The sequence below is a fragment of the Amblyomma mixtum genome, chromosome 10 (genome assembly GCF_055824585.1).
Source record: "Amblyomma mixtum isolate Tamu chromosome 10, ASM5582458v1, whole genome shotgun sequence".
Taxonomy (NCBI): domain Eukaryota; kingdom Metazoa; phylum Arthropoda; class Arachnida; order Ixodida; family Ixodidae; genus Amblyomma; species Amblyomma mixtum.
The window spans coordinates 153,888,274-153,909,152 of record NC_143021.1 but is presented as its reverse complement, the minus strand read 5'-3'; the positions used below and the strand labels follow the sequence as shown (position 1 = coordinate 153,909,152).

Sequence of the window (20,879 nt, the reverse complement as noted above, 5' to 3'; positions counted from 1 at the left end):
TTTAACTCGTACTTGCCTCTGGTAGTTAAATTACATATTTACCATGAAATATTCCTTCCATATATCAATTAATGTCTTTGGTGTGGTGTAAAAGAAACCTATCTTAGTCACATAAATCGTATACATGCTGTGCAGAAAAGAACGCTCTTTTGTATAAGAAATGTTCGTTATCGTACACAGAGACCTGAGGTCTTCAATAAACATAAGATTGTTTCCGCGCGTTATGTACTTCTACTATATTGAAGAAAAAAGGTATAAATAAGAATCAGGTGAATCGCTGAGCACACTAGAAAACTTCACTCCTTTAATACGGCAATACAATACGCATAGTAATTAAATGTGAAAAATTCCCCCTCCCCACCCCCCCGTTGAAGGCCATGCCTTCTGATCCACGTAAGTTTGGGAACGGCTAATCACCCGACAAGCAACGCAGGTTCAAGAAAAGATGCCTTTATTATGGCAACGCAAAACAAAGCGCGACACAAACGCCCACACCTACGAGAGTCTGAGAAAAAAAAAAGACGCGCCTAGGCTAGGCAATTGGGCTCAAGCGTCTGAGCACACTCTTGCATTATGAAGCAATCGGGTAAGCACTCCCGCCGCCAGTCGTCCTCTCCCCGCAGAAAAGCTCCTCACCTTCCCTTCCGTGTTCCTTTTAAAGCCAGGGCTACACTCCCCTCGGCCGCCTCTGCGCATGTGCCGCGTCTCTGCTTTTCAAGTGCTGCTTCATAAGCGCGCTCGCGGGCCGGACGGCCTACAACGTTTCAGATTCACGTAACAAATACTTTGCCTGACCCTTCCTACGTTATTAAGCAAACAATGGAAGGGAAATGAGGGGCTCGTTATAAATATGGGAGCAGCCAACAGAAGCCTACTTTACTTTACCATTCTCATGGCTAAGCGAATAAGTACCATTATCACCAACATGCTAACAGCTTTCTGTGTCACTTGATTGACTGATTGACTATACAGCCGGTTTCACGTAACTTGAACCAAGGATTTAAAGAAAGGGGCGCAGTGCAGCTGGATCAAACCAAAGTCATACTTTTAGCCGTCGTGTGACGATTCCCAGACTATATTTTATATTTCGTTCAATTAGACCATTAGCTAAGATCAATTATGCAATATTTTAATATTATCTTTAGGGTCACGTGAGTTTCATGACGCTGTAGAGATGGTTAAATAAGCGCGTTCTGAATGAACGGAGCATGTGCACTCACCCTGTCGAAATGAGCGGCCGAAGCCGCTCTGTCCATAGCCTCGAAAGTGCGTCAGCACATTCTTCCTGAACATTTCTGACATTAATTGGTTGCTCTACCAGATCACCCAGCACACTGACAATACTCACGGCTTTCCCCCTAGAAAAACGAGAACGTGATCATTCGCCGTGCACCTCGTTCAAAGGCACGAGATATAGGGACTCCACAGCTATAAGTTGGTATGCAGCGAGAAAAAAAACAGGAAGAAAAGCATAAAAATTTACAAGAGGCCGTAGACTAAGGCTGCCAATGAGCCCTTACTGAATAATTTTTATTCTGCTTTTTTGTGTTTGATTAGTTCGTACTGCTCCGCGAAAAATTTGTTTTGAGGAAAAATAAGCCGCATCATGTCACTAAAGCGGTTCTCGCTGGACCCCTCAGCAACGCCGTGAGGCAAGAGAGGAACATGTGTCCAACAAAATGGGTGGCGTGGCACGCGCTGCTCGGCCTACGCGATGATCCTAGAGTTCCTTCTCGTGAAAGGGGCAAAGCACGCCGAGTGCGGCGTTCAACGAAGAAAAGAGGCGGAGGGCGCCTAAAGACAGAAGTGTAGCTACCACCTTCCATGAGACGCCTTTATTGCAATGAATTTTATGCTTGCATCTTCTATATTTACGTGTTTACATCAAATATAAATTTTTGTGACCACGCTTCAGGCTACCCTTATGTATGCCTAAAATATTTTCTGTTACTTTTTTGTAACTCTTTGTGCAACTAGCCCATTTTTGTTCCATGACGCATAGTAGCCTTGTACATTTACCAATTTTTGTGAACTGGGATATGTTATCTGAGCTCAGTTGATTTTGTCTGTTTTGCTGCACTTTTACTAGGCTCTTTATTTCTAACCCGTTTTTTACAGAAACTTCTCTATTTGACCCCTCTTACACACTGCCTCTCCGGAGGCCTGTAAGGAATTTGCAAATAAACAAATATATAAATAAATATTCGCAAGTGAAGGAGGCGAATCCCACAATTATCACTGTGTTTCCCGTCCTTTCATATACTGTTGATTAAATTTCCTACAACTCAGCTGTCTGTCGAGAATTCTGAATAATCCGGCGTAAGCGCCATCCGCGTTGAAGACCATCGAGCGATTAACGTCGACGCTACGTCGTGCTGCCGCCGCAAGACTGCACCCGTCAAGTGCGCTGCCAGTTCATTCATTAAATAAACAAATCTAAGCTTTTGATTGGTTGAAGACTATTCACGTTGGCCACTTTTATGAAATAAGAATAATTCAGGACAAGGTAAAAAAGATATTCAAGGGCGCATAGGACGCCAGGATGATGTCACGCATTTCGCGCTCGAAGACCACAAGTCTCAAATGTCCGACGGAGCTGCGCTGTTCAAGCGCGTTATGCGAAATTATAATCGCAGATACCTGGCCCAATGGCTTAAAGGTTGCGGCGTCTGGCTGCTGTACCATGGTTGCAAGTTCGGTCCGAGCCCGGCGGTCGTATTCTGATGGAGGCAAAGTACACGAACGCCCGTGAGCTCTGCAGTGTGAGCTTACGTTAAGGAACCCCTGGCGGTGTCAATAATCCAGAGCCCTTCACATTCCACCCCTGAACCCCGGAAAGCCCATATTTCGATTCGGAATCTTAAACGTACTTTCCACAATCGAGGAGTTACCACGAATAAATTTGCCGTGAATGCGCATTGATATTCTGTTATATGCCTATGCGCAGAAGCCCAATATACTTGCTGGTTAGAAGCGTGTGTTAGAAGGCCGTCGGTATATACTTAGCATGCAGCTCAATTAACAAGTTCGTAATTAGCTAGATATATTTGCATACGTTTATTTTTGTGTACATATATGGCCAAATGAAATAATGTAAGTACAACAACTGGCCCCCTTCCAGCGCGAAGCTCCTCTTGAGGTGCACTCCGAAAGGAAGGTTTGGCTCCACCGCCCAGAAAACATTTTGTCAACTGAATGCAGTAAACAAAACAGAAAGCAAGGAATTAACGCCCGCCCCAGCAGGAACGTTCTCACTCGGATCTGGGAAGCCATGACGCTACGTTACTTGAGAGTAGCCATGACATATCTTAGGCGAAACAATGGTAAGATCTATGACAACGCTTCCGCCGCAGTTGTTTGCGCTAGTTGCCACCGCCATCTGGGCAGGCTGTGCTCTACAGAACGAAAGCAGCTGCACATATGTTCTCTATATTCCAAGAGCTCATGCTGCGAGAGCTCGCGATTGGATGACAGTAAAGTGGATGTTTCGACGCATCCTTTGTTCTCTTCCAAAACGGAGTGGTTGGTGGCCGCTGTACATAAGCAGGTTGCTTCTTCCGACCGCTCGTAAACATAGAAGTTTTGGGGGGTCCGATGGTTTCGTGTGGCTGAAGGCAATCTTAGACATCCTGACATATTATGCAAGTTAAGACAAAAGCCCTGTAAATATTACCTGGGCATGTCCCATGAGCTGCACCTAGTTGAAGGAAAAAACTAAATAGTCACAGGAGACAACTTCATCTGAGTCTTGTTCTGAGTAAAAACCGCTTTTACGTCTCTTTCCGGCTTATTTACATGTTTCACTCGGTAGCAAAAAACATATTTATTGTAGTGATGAATCATTTTAAACTTCTTCGGCTAATGTGGTCAAACTCACGGCGTCCAGAACAGGAAGGATGCTGTGGCCGCCTCTTGAAAGTCAATGTCTTCGCAGACTGTTTTAAAAGATCCGCAACCCAACCACTGTCGGGACGCAATACAGTTTGATTGCACAAACGGCCGCTTGAAGGGGCATCCGTAGTTTATTTTTTTACAGCTTATCAAAGATCCACTCTCAGGGACAGTACTGTCTTCGCCACTGAAAAGCAGGGATCTCGACAACTCAATTTGTCCTCACTGGCACTATAAAAAGGATGTGAAGCCGTACGTTTAACACATCATATTAAGTAACCAGCTTACTTCTTAATTTGTGTCTGTGAATCAATCTGCGTAGCAGTTAACGAAAATTGAGTGTAGAAAATGAACCCACCCCGTGGCCCATCTGAGAAACAAATATTTAAACTTTTTCGCAAAGGAAGACATTGTCTGACTAGTATATTTTTTTGCTTTCCAGATTCCAATATGAACATACCTTCGTTCGGCCTAGCGATACGTTAAGGTAATTTCTGCGAAGGTGATATTTTTGCGTGCCGAATACTGCTTCTTAATAGTTGTCACTCACTGACGTAACGCCGCTGCCTAGTAAACATATTTTTTGATAGAATTTCAGGCAGCAGGCTTGTAGCTGTTCTTGCAATAAAAATTATAATTATTGTAAACTCACTGATAGCACGACAAAACTACAGATATCCTGTTAAGAAGTCGCGTGGGCAAAGAATACGAAACAAGAGTTTGCATCGTTGGAACATTAAGTTAGGCTAGTGGGCATTTGCTTGCTGGAACCAGCTTGAATTGAATCAGAATTGAATTTTATCAGTTATTTGAGACCTACAGTAGTCCCAGGTGCTGTAGCAGAAGGAAAAATTTCTTGCGGGACAAAGGCCACAAAACACGAAGCATATATACACCATCAAAAAAAAGCAAATAAATAAAGAAAGGAATTGACAGCACAGTAAGTCGCAATGCGAAGGCAAAATAACGGACGGTCCTTAAGAGCAACACAATGGATTCCAAGAGAGGGCTAACGTAGAAGGGGCCAGGAGAAAGTTAGGTGGGCGGAGGAGATTAAGAAATATGCGGTGATAGGATGGCTGCAGCTGGCAAATGACAGGGTTAACTGGAGAGATATGGGAGGGGCATTTGCCCTGCAATGGGCGTATCCAGAAGGATGATGATGATATTACAGGTCATCCTGCGCTATTCGGACTCCAGTCCGGGCACATCCTAGTGCAACATCACTCATGTCCGGCAAGTTCTTCGCAGGTAGCGTGGTGACTGGGCTCACGATTTTGTCAGCGCCTGCACAATGGTCGAGAGAGCTGTGCATGGTGAGAGAGCAGCGCGGAACCGCTGTCAGTGCACCGTGTGAAAGGAGCGAGCGAAGGAACAGAGAAAGGGGCTCTGCCTTGGAGAGCTCGGGAATGATTTCAACCACATGCGGATTTTTTCGCGTACTGACATCCCACAGCACACTGGCACCGTTTGCGTTTCGTCCCCATCGAACCGCAGTCTAAGTGGCCGAGATTTGTCCCCGGATTCATCGCAAAAGCGGGCTAACAAGTGAGCAAAAACGGCGGATGGAGATATGGCAGGCGTTTTATAAGTCATTTATCTTGTCTTCGCTGTCCCCGGTGGGATCATGAGGATCAAGGAGCCGTGAGGTTTTATTAGCTTCTGGGGTGAAGCGAGTGAGAAAGGACACAAAAATAAACTCCCTAAATAGGCATCCAGATTTAAAAAAAATTTAGACATATTACGCAAACTCGGTGCAAGTGCGGCACAAAAGTTATTTGTGATTAAGGAGGCAGGAAACAGACACTTGACAATATATTTTTCAGTACTTATGTCTTTGGCTGAGTGACCATCTAGAACACCATTCAACAAATTTTGAAGCCCTGCTAGAGGAGAAATATTGAAAAGGGAGGGGGGAGGGAAGGTTAGCGAGGCGATGCTTTGTTGGCTATTAATAATTTTTGAGGAAAGGAAATGGAGCACTAGTTCTCTCACTTTCTCACGGACATCTCACCCGCGCCGTGAGGGAAGGAAAGAAGGTGGGATTGAAAGAAGAGAGAAAGAGGTGCCGTAGGGGAGGTCTCCGGAATAATTTCGACCACCTGGGTATCTTAAACGTGCACTGACATCGCACAGCACACGGGCGCCTTTTTGCGTTTCGCCTTTATCGATGCACGGCCGCCGCTGCTGTGATCGAAGTCGCGTATTCCACTGAGCCATCGTGGCGGGTTTACCCTGCTGAGGGCATAAGCATAAACGGGGTAAAAGAGAAAGCACAGCTCAGATTAGGTAATTTGAAGCGCTGCTTAATCACACGTCGTGGTAACAGCGCCATTCATAACGCAACATTCTACCAAATTGTGTATAACAAAGGAGGTATGGAGTGTTAATCTAAGAAATAAAACATGTAGGTAAATATTTAGTCGAATTTGCAAAGAACAAAGCTTTAGTGGTTCACCCGCAAAACTTTGTTTTCGCAGTGCTTTCGATTACCGAGCTATAGTAGATTGCTCGTTACGTCTTGACCGACATCTGTATATTGATTTTTATGGCGCCATCTTACGACATGCGAAAACATTGTGTTTATAACAACATCCTATCAAAACAATGTGCTCGGACAGAGTTTCTGGGAATATGGCGGGAAGTGGCTGGCGTCGGCTTCACAGCTGCACACAAAAGCAAGTAGTCTTGTCAATTTCAGGTCCTACCACGTCCCACCCGACATTGTTGTTCATTCCTTTGGTCGTTTGCTGCTAAACGAATTTACAAAACAATGCTCAACCCTGGTCAGTATGCAGTCTGCAAAGGTGGAAACGTTTTTATTTCCATTAGCGCCATTACTCTAAGCGTCATTGTGCGTTCAACGCCGACATGTATGCTAAGTTCCTCGCAGCGGAGGTTACTTTATCAAACTAAAGCGTGTGAAACTTAGGTACTACCGGGAGATAGATATATTTTTTCGGTACAAGGATAAAGATTTTACTTTTACTTAACATTTATTTCTGCCTCAGGCATCACAACCGCCTGCATGGATCTGCAATTGATAGTTTGTGCCCTCAGACCTTGCACCTGAATTTGTGGGGCCATTGAAGGAAGGAATTGGGATTGGTATTCTGTATTTGACATTCAAAAGCAGAAAACGGGCTATTGGCTCTAATGTACGCCGCAGTGTAGCCAACTGCATTAATTTCGACCACATGCCGTTATTTAATATGCAATGACATTTCAGAACACTCGTCGGCATTGCATTTAACCCCCGTCGAAACGCGACCGCGGCGACCAGGATTAAGAAAACGTCCTTGGGATCAGGAGCGGTGACGCTGGGTCATGGAAGAAAGGGGTTATGTCCTATAGTGGTCAGTAGTTGAGCGCACTTACGTCCATACCTTTGTGCAGTCTTATGATTCTTTGTTGTCAGTTCCTGCAATGTTCTCAAGTACAAAGGGTTTCATGTTTTTAAATGAACTAAAAATATTGAGGTCACGTACATTTTTTCAGGAAGTTTTTATTTTTAGCAGCAACCAGCACAGAACTGCTGCATCCTTGCAGCATTCTCTTGTCCCAGTTCTCCAATGATCCAGCTTACGACCTTGACCCTGAAAGAGAGACCAGCGTTCATGTTTCTCCCAAAGACTGAAAGACTAAGGATTGAAATAAGCTGAGAGCTGTTCTTTGTAGCATCAAAGGTCGTACCACCGGTGACTAAATTCCGCAGGCAGTATATTTTGACAATTACTTATTTGGAGTTAGGTAAAAGAAGAGCTGACAAAAAAAAATCGTTTTGCAAAATGTTTCTCCTGAATGCTGCGTACAACGTGTTTTATAGAAATGACGAAAAGAGCTGCAGCACAGCATAATCGAAACTGCGTGCCACAAATGCCACGTAAGCACTTAGGACGGCTGGTTAAATTTAACTCTTCTATTTAGTGACCTCTTTTGCACATGCTGTTTTCATTTTGCTGGTTAGGCCCATGTGGAGGAAATTTTCTTTTGCTCTTAAATGAATTCATCATCTGACGACCAATAATAACCAATAATAATAACCAACCACTTGTGAAGTCATTTAGTCTTCTTTTAGTATGTTGTTATCCTTGCTGACTTGTTTCCCAATATCTTCTTCGCATGTGTTATTGTATGTAGCAATATCCACCCTACAATAATGCCTCATGGGCGCAGTGGGTACTTGCAAGAAATAAATAAATAAACAATAACGTGTCTTCTTCACGATGAGAGGAACTGTTGCATAAATCAGACCGCCATTGGGCTTTTTGCCATTGTGCGTCAACGCTCTTCCCTATAACTATTTAAACATCTTTACTACATGTCTGTTATCGTTCAATTTCCTGAGGCATCCTTCATATAGTATTTTACCCAGAACTTTTCGTGTTTCGAATGATCCGCTGCCGGTATCAGCTTGCACTTCCGATTCACTGGCTTTGCCGTGGACACCTAGTACTAATCTTTTAACAGCTCTCTAATTTATTTCTTATCTCGACTAAGCTTCTGTCCATAGGCACAAAACAGCATTCCCTACACGAAGACCTGGCACCATTATTCAATTGCAAATACCTCTCAGTGCTTCATATTTGTTGGGCCCCACAATGCCTTATGTTTCAATGACCCGGCATCTCTTAGCCCTTTTGGCCTAACAGAATGCTCCTATTCCTGTACACTTTCCGCTTGTTCAGCAGCAGTGGGCAATGTGAGTGGCTTAGTTCAAACATAGTTCAAACGTGGCTTAATTCAAACATTCGTGACTCTGAGATTCTACCTTCACTATCAGGTTTTGACGTTTTTCGCAAAGACAGAGATGACAGCACGCGCGGTGGTGGTGTCCTTATAGCTGCGAAATCGGAACTGCGTTGTTCCCGCTTAGATATCTCATCCCCGCTTGAAATGATTTGGCTCATTTGCACTGAAATTTTTCCAAACGTCATCGTTGGTGTCTGCTACCGCCCGCCCACTTATGATAGTTCCTTTGTATCTCTCTTCCATGACGCGATGAGCACCATCACCATCACCACCGCACACCAAAACACTCCTATCATGCTCTTTGGTGATTTCAACTTTCCGTCAATAAACTGGTCTGATACAGCGTCCATGCTAACCAAATGTACACTACCAAGCGAATTCCTAAACACATGCCTTACGTTCGGTTTAACACGGTTAGTTACCACTCCTACGCGTGTAACAGATCACTCCGCCAACATTTTGGACCTTGTTCCAACAACTAATCAAGAGAATGTTTTCTCCATAACTTGTATGCATGGCCTGAGTGATCATTTGGCAGTTCACACTACCTTCTCTTGCAGCATGATTAATCACAAAAGAATTAAAAAGACAATTACACTTTATGATAAAGGCAATTACGTAAGCATAAATCGCGACTTAACAACCTTCTTAGATAAAATTACACCGTGGTTTCCTTCTCGCTGCGTGGAATCAAACTGGATACTTTTCAAATCGGAATTTCAGCGTCTCTTAAAGCTACATATACCAAGCATAGAAATAACCGAGCGGGCTGGTTCCCCATGGTTTAACGTATCGTTAAAACGACTAAATACCAAGAAAAAACGCTTATTTCGAAAGGCTAAGCTCACTAACTCTCCCCTAGCATGGACGAAGTATTACAGCGCCGAAAAACACTACAACACGCAAACAGCGCAAGCAAAACGTACCTTCTTCTCCAACACTTTGTCATCAATGCTACAAAATAACCCCAAGCGATTTTGGCAAACCATTATGCCTCATGAACCTTCTGTCATTACGCTCTGTGATAATTCGGGACTTCCGATTAATGAATCTGATGTGGCGAGTGTCCTTAACTCTGCGTTTTCTTCTGTGTTCACTAATGAACTTGCCGATAACCTTCCCGATGTCCCATTGTTGGATCATCCACTCATGGAAAACATATCATTTGAACCTCAAGGCATTGCAAAAATTATTGACTCGCTAACCAATACTTCGTCCTCTGGTATCGACGCCATAAATTCAAAAGTTCTCAAGAATACTAAAGATATTAGCAGTGTGATCTTGTCGCTCATTTTTCAGCAATCGCTATCATCAGGATCTTTACCACGTGACTGGCGGATCGGCAAAATCATTCCAGTGTTCAAAAAGGTAACCGTTCATCCCCGTTAAATTATCGCCCGATTTCACTCACCTGCGTTTGCTGCAAAATCATGGAGCATATTTTGTGCTCGCATGTTGCTGCCTTTTTAACTTCTGTAAATTTCTTCCATCCTAATCAACATGGATTCCTTAAAGGCCGCTTATGTGAGACACAGCTTGCCCTTTTCGTACACAATTTACGCTAGTACTTAGACCGTAATATTCACTGTGACGCTGTGTTCCTTGATTTCGAAAAGGCTTTCGATAAAGTTTCTCATGGTGACTTAATACACAAACTCTCCCGTCTGAATCTGCACCCCTTCATCGTTAATTGTATTCGTGCCTTTTTAATTGACCGTCATCACTTCGTCTATGTTAATTGTCGCTCATCATCTCTTTCACCTGTGAAGTCTGGAGTCCCACAGGGAAGTGTACTAGGTCCCTTTCTTTTCCTAACATATATTATTGATCTTCCACTTAGTCTTTCTTCCAACGTCCGACTGTTTGCTGATGATTGCGTCATATATCACCCAATAACAAATTCTTCAGATATCGTCGCTCTTCAAGAAGACCTTTCACAAGTGCAACATTGGTGTAACACGTGGCTCATGTCTTACTATTTCAAAGACCGCACTGATTTCTTTTCGCCGTCCCCCCAACTTCATCGCGCCAGTGTACACTATTAATAACTGCCCACTTTCTTCGGTCAATCATTACAAATACTTAGGCGTCCATATCTCTCGTGATCTAACTTGGACTCTCCATATCACCAATATAACTAACTCCGCAAACAGTATCCTTGGGTATCTTCGGCGCAACCTTGCTCTAGCACCAAGTTCTCTCAAATCGCTCGCTTACAAGACTTTTGTCAGACCTAAACTTGAATATGCTGATTCTATCTGGGATCCCCATCAGACTAACCTAATTAATACCATTGAGTCTGTTCAGAATCGTGCCGCGAGGTTCATCTCATCTGACTACTGCTATCATACCAGCATCTCAGGTCTGAAATCACGATTGCAATTGCCTACGCTAGTCACCCGTCGGAACGCAGCACGTCTCTGCTTATTTCACAAGTTCTTCCACAACTTTCATCATCATCATCAGCCTGACTACACCCACTGCAGGGCAAAGGCCTCTCCCATGTCCCTCCAATTAACCTTGTCCTTTGCTAGTTGCCGCCACTGTATCCCTGCAAACTTCTTAATCTCATCCGCCCACCTAACTTTCTGCCGTCCCCTGCTACATTTGCTTTCTCTTGGAATCCACTCCGTTACCCTTAAGGACCAGCGGTTATCTTGCCTTCGCATTACATGCCCTGCCCAAGCCCATTTCTTCTTCTTGATTTCAACTAGGATGTCATTAACGCGCGTTTGTTCCTTCACCCACTCCGCCCTCCTCCGATCTCTTAACGTTACACCTATCATTTTCCTTTCCATAGCTCGCTGCGTTATTGTTAACTTAAGCTGAACCCTCTTTGTTAGCCTCCACGTTTCTGTCTCACAGGTGAGTACCGGTAGGATACAGCTGTTATATACTTTTCTCTTCGGGGATATTGGTCAGCTACCATTCATGACCGGAGAGAACCTGCCATACGCGCTCCACCCCATTCTTATTCTTCTAGTTATTTCCCTCTCATGATCCGGATTTGCGGTCACTACCTGCCCTAAGTAGACATATTCTCTTACGACTTCCAGCACCTCGCTACCAATTTCGAACGGCTGTTCCCTTGAAAGGCTATTGAACATTACTTTGGTTTTCTGCATGTTAATTCTTAGCCCCACCGTTCTACTCTGCCTGTTTAGCTGATTGATCATGCGTTGCAGTTCTTGTCCCGAGTGGCTCAGCCACAACTTTACAGAAGCCAACCAATTAATTCCACGTGTGCATCGCATTTCCAGCCATAACCACCCGAACGATGTTCACCCTGAACGTGCACATACCACCACATTCCAGCAATCATTTTTCTTAAAGACTGCCCGTGACTGGAATGACCTCCCTGCTGAAGTGGCCACCGTCATGAATCATCGACTGTTCAAGACCACCATCGAGGAAGCCCATTCATCAATGTAATTTTTGTCCATTTTTATTAATGTATAATATTTTTTTTTCCTGTGTTATCCCCACCTCTCATGTAATGTCCCGAAAGGGACCTTTGAGGAATAATAAATAAAAAAATAAATAAATAAGAGTGCACACCCGTTTGAGCCTGGATGTGAAAGTGTACAAAACCCTTCTCTGCAACCGTGCGCTATGTGTGTGTGCGGGTGTGTGCAATGCATATGATGCATGAGGAAGACATACGCTCCATGTGCTACATGTTTTGCGCGATGGGTGCCACCCAGTCTCCTCTAACCCAGAGCACTCCAAGAATTTCATTGTATTACGACGTTCTCATCGTCGATTCGCACCCTAACACTCATTTTGCTCCCCCTTTCCGCCATTCTCAGTATGCAGTAGCAGGCGAGGGCCATCTTACCCCCTGTCGACCTCTGCACCTTTCCTTTCATTAAATGTATCTCTCTGTCTCTCTCGCATAACCCGAGATATCGTTATTCAGCCACTCTGGCTATGAGGCCATGCCTAGTTACGCCTAGCGAGCAAAAGTGTTCTAATTCGTTTTACACAGCTTCAGTAATGTCGGAATAAAAGAGTAGTGTACTTCCTCTAGTCGCGTGGCTCGCTGTTCTAGCGACACCATTCAGTCTATTTTTTCTTCGGCACGTGCCCTATGGATACAAACGGGTCAGGTGATATGCCTCTAGATAAAACGGCCACCTTCTCGCCCGTCTGTACACAAGGCTTAACGAAAGGGGGCGTGACAACGAAGTCCAGCCGAACCTCATGTGGAATTCACCACTTCTGCACTGCTAACAGTGTCTGCGACTAATAGCGCTACTGTACGATCGCCCCTTGAGGAGGGGTGATTTCGAGCACAGTAAGGAGATGTTGCAATAACACGCTTGTTTCCTCATTTTTAAGCGAATATCAAATAATTCATCGAGGGGGCTATTCTTCTGACGTACGGACTAATTGTCGGACATGTGACCCCGAAATTGTTTTCATTACGTTACGTAATGCATAGTTCGATAGCTGGGAATGCAAAATACAGGTGAGGTTGTCATAGAAAAAGCTCTCTGCCGTATTAAGCTTTTTCTCTAATGAATATAAAACCTGTATTTTTGATGTAGGGAATATAACCCAAGTCTCATTATTGTACCCCTCTTCCGGAGCTCTCGGAAATCTAGGACTCAATGTTAGCACATTATGAAGCGAAACAAAAAGTAAGCAGAGGGATGGAATATTATGGAGGTTTAAAATTACGTTTACGCATCTATTAGCTCTCGTAACAAAGTAAGCTCAACACTTCAGCACACATGAGAGTGACGAAAGGTACAGTTTTCTTCTGTGCAACGGAATCTTCCTATCTTTTTCGTATTCAACATTCCCCAGTAGAGAACCGAAAGTTGCAGCAATTGTCCAGTTGTGTTTCAGTACCTAGATTTTCGCATCCTAAACCTTGAAAACACAATTCTGACTGAATTTCCTCTTTCATTCTCAGAAGACCTTCCTCTCTCACGAGTAGGCGGACGTTCCCCGAAAACTCTACATCATGACGAGATCTGTTTGAGATGTGAGGCTGCAGGAGAAAAAAAACTTTCTCTGCTATGTCGCGGTACTCTTAATGCATTGACTCACCTTGCATACAGTGCTTATGGCACTGCTCGTAGGTCAAGAAATTGTTCTGTCCCCCCCCCCCGCACCCATAGTAAGGAAACCATTGGCATTGTCTTGCGCCAACGTTGTAGTAGTAACGATATGATCCAGTTGCTCCATCGCAGGTGTATCCTTGATTTGCAGGCTCTCTACAGTATGCGGGTTGCCCAACACCTGAAAAAAAATTTACCGACGATTACGTTACTTCCTAATGCGAAATTTGAGCGCAGCAAATAACCTGTTTCACCTTTTCGATAGATTGAGGCAAAGAAATCGAGCAACACATGTATGCGCTATCACAGAGTTTTTTTTTTTATTTTTCACACGTATTCCTTTAACAAAGATTCCACTAACAGTTCTTGACAGTCATGAAGGAAGCTTTGTGGTCGGAGAAATAGACTGATATATGTTCGACTTGGTACACCGATGCTTGATTGTCAAAGACGAGATCTATACAAGTGCCTCGCGAGGTTGTCACAGCCGTGGGACGCGTTACGAGCGAGAGGAACGAGATGTTCTCCCGCATAAGTGTTAGGAAATTGCTGTTTGTCTTTATGTCAACATTAAAGTCCCCCACTACTAACATCGGTGTGGATCGATGGACGGTTAATGCGAGTTGCAGGAAGTGCACGCCGTCTTTCGTGAGTGCGGTAGGGGCGAAGTAGGCAGCTACTACCAGCAAGCCGTTGGGCAACTTTGCGGCGCACAGTTCGCCAACTTCATGTGATGTGCCAAACATTTCGACTGGTATTGCAGAGAGACCTGTGCGCAAGTAGATAGCGACTCCCGCCGCTCTGTTGTGGTCTCTGCGAGCACCACAGCAGTATAGGAAATGTATGATTTCGAGAGGCTCTTCGGGATCCATCCAGGTTTCAGCAAAGCAAAGTACAGAGGAATGGCGCAGAATGTGATCGTGGTGTACGTCCTTGGCATGTGCGGCAAGGGAGCGTACGTTAAGAATGTGGTTGTGAATGATGAATCAAGTGCTGCCAGCGAATGACGCGTCCATTGGCTGTCTCCGTGTGTTACTGATGTGTGGTTAACATGTTAAGCTTCGCCTGTAAGAGTGGAACGCGACAGCGTCTTGCAACGCTGCCAGGGAGTCCACAGAACGCCATCGCCAATTCGGCTGTACGCCTTGCTGGACGGTAAATTTATTTTTTGAGGAAAGGAAATGGTATCTCTCTCTCTCTCGCATATCTGGGTGGACACCTGCACCTCGCCGTAAGGGAAAGGGGGAAGATGGGAGTGAACGAAGACGCCGTATTAGCTAGACGCGCCTTTGTTCATTCCAAACCATTCAGCTGGCATTACGGAGTGGCTAGCGTGCTCGTATCGCACTCCGGAGACCCTGGTTCGATTCCCCAACTCGACCAATTTCGTTCTCGGTTTTATTGATTTATGCGGTCTAACTAGAAAGGTTAATTAGGCTATTTCATATTTATATTATTGTATTTCTATCCATCGTGTTCTGTCATTAACCTGTCAATTGTTGGAACTGTCTAGGATGTTCGACACAACGTATATGAAACGAGCAACGTCTTACTGAGTGGGGAAGTGCGTGGTGGTGGAGGGAACGCGGCTTCGTACTTATGTTTTTTTTCAGCAGCGTCTCCTTCCGCTGACGCTGTTGTCGCTGCGGCGCGCGTCTTTTCTTTTCTTCTGACCTCTTCATTCTCCTCTATATTAATTAGGCTAATTGATTAATTAAGCAATTAACTAAACTCAGTCCAACTTAGTTGCAGCATCACTATACGATCCCTTTGATTGGTTGCATGGTTACTAGCCAAAGTACAATTGGCCCCATTTGAAATTCGCGCACTGTGACGTCACGAGCATTTCGACCAATTGAAAAGCGTGTCATTGGGGGCGGAGCTGGTTACGAGGCCGACGCCGACGCCGACGCCGACGCCGACGCGAAACCCAGGAACGGACGCCAAAGAGCTGCGCTCTAAAAAAACGTGTTGATAATCGTGCTAATAAATTTTGGCACAGGTTTCTGAACCAGCAAAAAGTCGGTATTATAAAACGTGCCAGATAAGACAGTAAGAGAATAGACATCCTCGAAAAAAACACATGCTTGTGAAACACACCTTCGGCTCCCGAACATTCAGCGCCCCGGAAACCCACCTCGCGAGCTCGCTGCTGCCCTGCCCAGCCCAGCCCTTCGAGCGCGTTGGCGTTGACCTGCACGGCCCTCTGAATCCTCTGGATAGCTGGATCATCGCTGCTATCGAGCATCTAACGCGCTACGCCGAAACGTCGCTTTAAAAATCAGAAACAGTCCACGGCATTGCATACTTCCTCCTCCATTATAACATTCCCCTTCATAGTGCTCTCAAAGAGTTGCGTAGTTAAAGTACTCACACCTTCATTTCTAAAGCTGTAGAAGCTGTCCTTCGGGAATGCAACATCGTCCACAGCACCACCTTCGCTTACCATCCGCAGACACATAGAATAGACACATAGAATCACTGCAACAGACGCGGCGTTTTACCTTTTGCCACCTATGCTTACAACTCTGCTACAGAAGCCACCTCCGCATTCTCTCCATACCTTCATTTCTACAGCCATGAGACATCTTGCACAAAATAGACGCAATCTTGCGACACCGACCTGATGCTTGTGAATTTTCGCCCGAGTGTAGTTGCAAGAGAGACTTTCGGCTCCGGTAACTCCACAGGCTGGCGTTCTGCCAAGACGACGACAACCACTGAACGCTGCGATGCTCGCGCGTGCTTTGGCTAATTCCTACTGATCGCAGGACGTTGTGATAATTGTTCGCCACGCAGCGCATTTCAAGACGTCCTTTACTACAAGTTTTCTGAATCTGTGTGACGAAAAAACTCTAAGGGGTATTGGAATGGAGCACGAACGCTAATACCAAATGGAAAAATTCGGGCTCTGAAAGCCGGAACATGTCCCAGCGAACATTAAGCATATACGAGGTCTGTTAGAAAAGTATCCGACCTTTGGCCGAAGAAAAAAAAACTGGCATAACTGGAGCGTTAGAAACCTAATAACCTTCAAATTAGTCTCCTTGGGGCTCCATATACATCTCCCAGCGGTGCTGCCATTGTTGGAAGTATTCCGAAAAGGCCCTTTTCGGAATGGAATTTAGCTCTGCTGCCGTTGCAGCCATAATGTCCTTTCTTTTCTGAAATCGCGCTCATTTCAATGGCCTCTTGATTTTAGGAAACAGCCAGAAGTCGTAGGGGGACATATCAGGAGAGTAAGGAGCCTGTTGAACTACAGGAGTCTGATTTTTCGCCAGAAAAGTCTGAATCAAATGCGAGGAATGTGCAGGAGCAATGCCGCGAGGGATGCGCCAATTTCTTGTTGACCTCAATTCCAGTCTCTTGCGCCGCACAGCGCCACGGAGGCGATGCGATGGAGGACATCTCTGTTACTCTTTAGTCATTCTTTGACCATGTGGGGTGCGTACTCGTGGTGTGCCACACAGAGGGAGTCAAAAAAGCAGTCAGCATCACTTTGAGATTCCTACGCACTTGGCGGGCCTTCTTTGGTCTTGATGACGTGGAGTGCGTCCTCTGTGACGACTGTGATTTGGTTTCCGGGTCGTACCCGTACACCCAAGGCTCGTCACTAGTGATTACGGCGTCAGTGAAGTTAGGGTAACTGTTTGTGGAATCCAGCATCTCCTTTGAGACTTCAACACGAAGCTGCTTTTTCGCCACTGTCAGCAGCTTCGGCACGAATTTCGCTGCCACTCTCTTCATGGCCAAATCTTCGGTGATAATGGAATGTGCAGAAAAGTTGCTGATGTCCCCCTCTCCCGCAATTTCTCGGATAGTCACACAACAGTCCCGCATCACCACAGCGTTCACTTCGGCAATTACCTGGTCATTTCGGCATGTTGATGGCCGACCGGAGCGTGGCTCTCTCTGCACGGATGTGCGGCCGTCTTTAAACCAGTTGCACCACTGCTTAATCTCTTTGCTGCTCATAGCATCGTCACCGAAAGCCGTCTGAACATTTCGAATGGTTTCCACTTGGCTATCGCCAAGTTTCTGGCAAAATTTGAGGTAGTAGCGCTGCTCCTCTCGCTCCGCCATTTTCCTTGCAACAAAAAACCGACGAGAGCACTGCGCACTGCCTCACTCAAACGCTGCTTGCCAGCGACTGACGCTATCGGCAGGCGGGAAAAAATTCGTGCATGCGCCCGAGGGTTCAAGGTTGACTGCTGTAAGCGCGCTTGTTCCATATCCATCAGGTGTTCGCAAAAAAAAAAATAAAGTCGGATACTTTTCTAACAGACCTCGTATACGCCTCTCTCAGGTAAGGGCACCTGTTCTTGCTCACCGGAAAAAGTTTGCACCAGAAAAACTGATTTTTAGCGTACGTAGCCGCGACCACCACCACATTAGTGGCGCGAAATTCCTGGGTAGCTGCGTACTGAACCCTAGTGCTATATTCGTAAACAATAAAATCTACAGAATGTGCTAAGTTGCATTACTGGTTTACACAGTGTTCGGAAGTCAGTGCCTTGGCTTCTCATCAGAAAGAGACTGAAAAAATAACCGTGAAAAAAATAATGTAAAAGACTACAGTAAAAGCTGATGGAAATGTTTGCATACATTTTATGATGCAAAGATTGTATTCCGAATATTGGTGGACACTTGAACCGCCCTTAATTTGAAGGGATTAAGGTGAAAGGTGAAAACATTTGACTAAAATATTTGCCGTAATGCAGGTCTGAGAATAAATTTTGACCAGCATTCTTAACAATAATTTACATTACAGAAAGCACTCTTTTCGATGTCTGATCATCGTGGCTTCACGCTGACTTCATGCCTCATTGCTTTCAAACGGTATAGCCCCTTAGGCGTCACGGCAATTACTCTGCTGCCTATCACTTTTATTCTTGAAAGCGCTTCGTGGCTTTCAATATGTTAAATAAGGAATCGAGGAAAATAGTAAGGTAAGCAAATGGAGTGCCATGGTTTCGCATTGTGATCCTATAGAGACAAGAAATCAACCAAGACTCGCAAAAAAACCCGTTTTAATGTTTTAAGTCATAGAACAGCATTACAATCAGGGGTGGAGACGGGTAGTAGCAGTGGCTGGGGAACGCAGAGCCAGCATTATAACTTCTTAACGAAGTTTGCCCAGCCGAGCGGGCATATCTTGCGTCCTGTACACTTACACATGTTGACGCAGCTCGCGCCTGCAATAAGACAAAAGCTTCGCCTTACTTTGCTTCAAACGTCAGATTTCTGCGAACCACTCGAAGAGAAGGAACGCAAGAGCGCCAGAACGGCGGTCATTTTAGTGGGCTGGATGAATGTATATGCATTAGCCCCTAATGTGTAACGCCAACTACTCTGGTGGTCATTACAGCCTCATAGTTTTCCTTTGGGGTCGTATGGCTGTGCTTGGGTGGATGCTGATGACATTACTCCCGCATTTGAAATCTACTCTACTCGGCGATTCGCCTAAACATCGGACATTGTATATACAAACTCTTCACGCAGCGCGTAATATATAATTCAGATTTCTCTTTCAAGCACCATCAATGAATCCCATCTACTAGTCAAAGCAATAGAGTAAAACCTGTGCAGCTAAGCAGTTCCCTTTTCGATACCTGTGTATCAATACGAGCCCTCTAAGTAGCCATCCGCATTAAACATAGCCGACTGTATTCAACATAGTCTCCACTCTGCTGCATCTGTTCAGCTGGAAATAGCGTACAAGAAGGCGCATATGATTGTTTATGAGTAATATGCGCGTTTGGGATTGGCTTTGAGGCAGCGTAATAAAGAGAATTAGCTTACGGCCGCCGCAAGTCCTGACGCATTTCGCAGCGGTTGGAGTTATTGCCGGTGTAGCCGCAGGCTACGTCACAAAGGCAAGTTTGGGATTGGGGATCAAAGTTGAAGACTTCCACTTGGGAACCAGCCACACCTCCAGTTACAGCTCGGGGAGCTGTTCAAACGTCTCCTGAAATGGAAAATAAAACGATGTCTTTCCAATGTCATACACGTATTAGAGAGAACTTCCTTCATCCACGAAATCATTACGCAGTGCGCGGGTTATATTGAACGGTATGCAAGCTGGTTGAATTTGGGAACATTTTTATTCGACTTAGACCTCAAGAAAGATTGCTAAGGTAAGAGTTTCAATTTAGCGAAATTTGAAATCAAGCTTTTACGCTTTGAGTGGTGCGCCTTTACTAGTACGCAGTGTGATTTTGTGCCCCAATATTGTCCCGCTTTGTTTGAAAAGAGTGTACGGAAGATTGTCGGGCAGTTCGAAACGAATATAAATGATTGTTTTATTGCAGTAGCACTCCTTGGCGCATTTACCGAATTCGGACATACGTCCGTCCTTGAAGTCAGCTTTGTGAAAGATGGCTCCATCGGTGGAAGCCACTGGAGTCTTAGACTGAGGACTCGACCCGGAATCCGCTCCAGACTCCTTTTTACAAATAAATTTTTATTCTCTAGCTCTCTCACCTGCCCCTCGGGTAGCCAACAACCCGTCAGCTGTGGACACTTAGCACTGAGAGTTCTTCAAGGTAAATATATTGAGTGTAAAGGCGTTATGGGAAAGACCTTTAGGGTAAAAGCTTTCATGGTAAATGCCTTCCGGGTAAAGGCCATTGTTAAAGGGCTAAATGTCTAAGCTTTTATGGCTAAAGACTTTAGTGTAAAGCCCTTTGAGCCAAAGGGTGTTTTCGCTTTAACAGCGCGTAAGGTATTTAGATAGCCGCAGTAAATAGGTGTACTGCACGACATTGCTTGGTTAGCCATGCTAAACCGTCTATGTTTTAGAGCGCAGCTCTTTGGCGTCCGTTCCTGGGTTTCGCGTCGTCGTCGGCCTCGTAACCAGCTCCGCCCCCAATGTCACGCTTTTCAATTGGTCGAAATGCTCGTGACGTCACAGTGCGCGAATTTCAAATGGGGCCAATTGTACTTTGGCTAGTAACCATGCAACCAATCAAAGGGATCGTATAGTGATGCTGCAACTAAGTTGGACTGAGTTTAGTTGATTACTTAATTAATCAATTAGCCTAATTAATATAGAGGAGAATGAAGAGGTCAGAAGAAAAGAAAAAGACGCGCGCCGCAGCGACAACAGCGTCCGCGGAAGGAGACGCTGCTGAAAAAACAGATACGAAGCCGCGTTCCCTCCACCAC

General features: G+C 45.0%; 1 pseudogene; it reads right to left on the bottom strand.

The window, feature by feature from the left end:
* Positions 1–5,059: 5,059 nt before the first annotated feature.
* The window catches only part of LOC149327416 (uncharacterized), a 34,504-nt pseudogene continuing 18,684 nt past the window's right edge, over positions 5,060–20,879 (bottom strand).